The sequence below is a fragment of the Xenopus tropicalis genome, chromosome 7, assembly GCF_000004195.4.
Source record: "Xenopus tropicalis strain Nigerian chromosome 7, UCB_Xtro_10.0, whole genome shotgun sequence".
Taxonomy (NCBI): domain Eukaryota; kingdom Metazoa; phylum Chordata; class Amphibia; order Anura; family Pipidae; genus Xenopus; species Xenopus tropicalis.
Genome location: NC_030683.2, coordinates 23,149,728 through 23,154,727, shown reverse-complemented (window position 1 = coordinate 23,154,727; position 5,000 = coordinate 23,149,728).

Here is a 5,000-nt window from a genome sequence, read left to right as displayed (position 1 = left end):
GCGTAAAATACGAAAAACCGCGACAGCGACGAAAAAAAAAAAACGCAAAATTTTCGGTTCCAATACGATTTTTTCCCATTCGGGATTCGGATTCGAGGATTAGTAAATGTGCCCCATAGAATTGTTATATTTAATAAAGAGATTGGCGGTCAACCACTGGGTGGAGTGAACTTTCTGGGATATCAGGATATTATTTATAGCCTAAAGAAGGTGGAATATGTGTAACTGTAGGTCCCAAGCTGGGCTTCAGGCTAGAAACCTTACCCTGGAGACTGCCACAAAAAAATCAGAAAGCATTATACAAGATTGGCGCATTTTATTTAGGGTGTACCGACAGATACAGACAGATTTGGTGCCAAGCAAAAAAAGAGAAGCAAAAGAAGTGGCAAATAATAAATTGCTTGTAAGTCTTCTCATCGAAGACAAAAATGGAAAGATCCTGCTCCCCAAAGAAAAGCAAGAACCATTTCAAGGAGACTTTGAACCAGCTAAACCCAACTGCAGCCTATAACTTGGAAGCTTCCTCCACCATAGATACACTAAAAGTATATGGGATCCAAAAAAACTTTTCTGGCTGCTAAAATTCATGGAGAAAAAGAATGATTGGCAAACCAAAGTAGCAGAGCCGTGTCACTGAATATAACAACTAAGTTGGTTCATTAAGCTTCTTTTGGTTTCTGAAATGGTTCTTTCATAAACTTACTCCAAAGGCTACAAACCACAGAAAAAAAAACACATAATCTATTGTGCAGCAATTGTACACTGTGCAATATCATTGAGCAGAGTGTGCAAAATGGCTGATGTCAACTGATTTGTATGCTCAGCATCCCTCAGAAAAATGCTGCCTGAAGTCCAGTTGCTGCATTAAAGCCAACAATGGTATCACCAACATTTTCAGTATCAGTATTTGCACATAGAGATGTAGCGAACTGTTCGCCAGCGAACTAATTTGTGCGAACATTGGGTGTTCGCGAACGCGCAAGTTTGCGAACGTTCCGCATATGTTCGCAATTTGGGTTCGCGTGGTGTTTTTCCGCTGCGTTTTTTCTCGGCCTAAAAACGCCGCGCAAGCCACACATGGAGTTTTTCAGCAAATCCAGTTTCCATGGTGGTAATAGCGCGAAATAGCAAAAAACGCAGCGTATTTCTGCTAGGTCTGCCAGCTGCCTTTGCGATTTTACGCAACGCTGTGTCAACAAAGTATTTTTCAGAGAAGTTTTTGCCCTTGATCCCCCTCCTGCATGCCCCTGTCCAGGTCGTGGCACCCTTTAAACAACTTAAAATTAGTTTTCTGGCCAGAAATGAGTTTTCTAGGTTTTAAAGTTCGCCTTCCCATTGAAGTCTATGGGGTTCGCAAAGTTCACGAATATTTTTTTGAGGTTCGCTACATCCCTATTTGCACAGTGTAAGGTTCTTTAATACTTTTTGTCATCTCTGCCCATGGACTTTGTCATGTAGCAAGTGATAAATCCTAAAAATCTAAGCATCCCATGTAAAGATAAGGCTAGCCTCACAGATCTGTACTTTGCTAGTACAAACAAGAGAAAGTGTACAAGACAGAACCACCAACAGTAAACTGGGCTCAGGGAAAGCTCTGACTAAACTGTATATGTAGTTTGGCAATGTTCGGACGCATAAATAAAACTATTGGACAACAAAAAGTCAAACAGATACTCCAGTGCACTTGCCAAGGCAGCATATTGTCTAAAGGTGGTGGCCTTAAGTTGGATGTCACCTGAAAAACTGGTAAAGGATCCGCCAGAGCTTTAGCTACAAAACTACAATCTATGCCAACAAAACACAGAAAAAAACAAACACAATACTGCAGAAACACAAGTATTCCCAGCATAGTAGCATTCCAAACTCCAAGGTCTTAGCTGAGGCAAATGGGCAATGCACGGATGTAGGTGAGCTGACAAGAACAGAGATTTTTCAGGAAGCCTTGGTGCAAAAGACTGTATGCAAACTGACTAAGAGATAGGGAAAATGAAGCAAAAAAGCATAATTCCAAATCTACTTCTTAATACATCCATTAGAAACATACAAAGTAAAGATTCTAAACGTTTTGTGACCTCTTAGACATTTACAAAATTGTCCTTTCCCCTTTATGTCTATGTAGTGTCACAATGTTTGCATCTAAAGTGCAAACTGTAGCTCTGAAGTGTTCTGACAATAAAAGATAGTAATTATAGCCAACTGAACTCATTATCCCTAATTAAGAGTTAACAGTGTGCTGTGCACTTGTCTGCTTAGCTACAAGCCCTCCTCTGTTGCTTGCAGTGTTACAGACAGACAACATCTTAAGTAGCTTTCCAGGATTTTACTACTGTTTCACTGGTTACAACAATATGAATTGATTTCATTCATTGGTTTAAATGGTACCTGTCTGCAGGCTTTTTTCTGTGCATCTGACGGATATTTAAGTACTTCTACATTAAACTTTGAGCACTAAACGCACACAATGTTAAATGAATATCTCAATTTGCTTTGTTTATAAAAGTGTATAGCCTAGGAGATGGGTGACATTCGTTTTTAATTCCACTTTATTTTGTTTGAGGTTTAATTAGAAAGACTTTATCCAAAAACTTTAGTTGGAGTAACCTTCTGCATTTCTAAAGTGGCTATACAGAAAATCTAATATCCAATGCATTCCATCCTGCGACGGGCAAGTAAACCATGGCAGCACTGGATTCCACCTATCTATATACACTCTCATATATAAATGATATATAATGATATCTATACTAAACTAACTGTAGATCGTAAGATCCCAACAGCCTACTTATGACTGTGCATTAAGCTATTCATGCAAAGGATAGGAGTAAATGGCTGCAGAAATATTTGCTGTACTTATATAGCATCTACAGATATCGTGTTGGGTATTGTGAATTGCTACTCTCTAATAACAGCATCTTTTGTTGCGTCTTCACACTAAGGAATACATGAAGATGTTGCTCTGGGGGTATCTAGTATATCATGCCTTGTCTTGCAATACACTGTGTTCCATGTTTGTAATTAAAAAGTGGCCTAAGTGAATTACTACTCATAGCTTATTGCAACTTGTGAATTATAAAAGATAAGGTGTGCCATGCTTTATATAGGTAGGCATTTGATGGCCATACATGTTAAGATCTGCTCGCTTGGCGAGGTCGCCAAGCAAGCGGATCTTCTTCCAATATCCACCACCTACGGGTGGGCGATATCGGTTGAATTTAGGCTAATTCAGGGCCAAACGATTGAATTAGAACGCCGGAATAGGCGCAGGCAATTCAGGGACCACATCAACAAGCTGATGCGGTCCCCGATCCGACTAAATTTTTTAACCTGACAATTGATATCTGGTCAATTTCAGGTTGTTTGTGCATCTACATGGGCCCGATATCGGCAGCTACAATCGGCCCATGTATGGCCACCATTAGGCTCTTTTCTACAAGTCATGGAACCCCATTGTGATGTCTAATATCCTCATATTCCACAAGCGTAAATTACTCAGCAAGTCATGTGACACAAGTAACATCAGTATCATATATAGGGATAAACTCTATTTTACAGATTATCTAATGGCCACTAGTGATGAGCGAATCTGTTCCGTTTCGCTTCGCCGTAAAATTCGCGAATCTTTCAAAAGATCTGCGAAACGGCAAAAAATTCGCGAAACGTGCGACAAAAAAAATTTGTCGCCCGCGGCTATTATTTTGTCGCGCGGCTATTGTTTTGTCGCCCGCGGCTATTATTTTGTCGTGCGCCTATTGTTTTGTCGCCCACGGCTATTATTTTGTCGCACGGCTATTGTTTCGTCGCCCGCGGCTATTATTTTGTCGCGCGGCTATTGTTTCGTCGCCCGCGGCTATTATTTTGTCGCCCGCGGCTATTATTTTGTCGCATGGCTATTGTTTCATCGCCCGCGGCTATTATTTTGTTGCGCTGCTATTATTTTGTCGCCCGCGGCTATTATTTTGTCGCACGGCTATTGTTTCGTCGCCCGCGACTATTCTTTTTTGACGCCGGCGACAATTTTTGGACGTGCGGCGAATTTTTCCGCTGCAAAATTTTTCATCTGTTTCGCGAAACAATCCGCCAATGGTGAAACGCTGAAATTCGCCGCGAATCCATGCCTGGCCAAACTTTTCGCCCATCACTAATGGCCACTTATATTGAAAGCATATAAGAAGTCATCACAGTGTTTCATGGCCTATGTCTACCATATGTGGCCTCATAACTTAGCTACAGAAATCTGAAATTACTCCTAATTTTCATACATTTAGCAGTAGTGGGTACATTATTCTTTATATGACAATATAACAACACACAGATTATTATAATTGATTTCCTTTTTCTGTGTAATAATAAAAACAGTACCTTGCATTTTATCCCAACTAAGATATAATTAATCCTTATTGGATGCAAAACAATCCTATTGGGTTTAATTAATGGTTTATTGATTTTTTAGTAGACTTAAGGTATGGAGATCTAAATTACGGAAGACTCCTTATCCGGAATACCCTTGGTCCTGAGCATTCTGGATAACAGGTTCTATACCTGAATATAGTAAAATGCATCTAATTCTCCTCAAACAATTTATTGAAAGTAGACAAATGAAGCAAATGCTTCTTTGTTCCCATATATGAAACCTGATGCCAGAATCCAACAAAGTCATTAATATGATGTTTTACCCCCCCTACTTGCCTCGAAGTTACAATACTCCAAAGATATGACCCAAAACAAAGGGGTGACAGCATTTCTTCCATAATCACAAATGCGTTGCTTTCCATAAAGTGCATTTTATAGTGCAGGTGTGCATTAGTTCATCGATATTTTAAAGGAATGAGATCATGCCGGCAATAAAACAATAACGTTGGAAAAAGAGAAAAAAAAAACCCACGTTAATTAAATATGTGATAAGCTAAATAAAACCAAACGGCACTATAAAATATAGTCGGCATTTCAAATTGTATTATGTATGGTTTGTCAGTTCCAGTCCTGTTATATAAGGTGAGGTG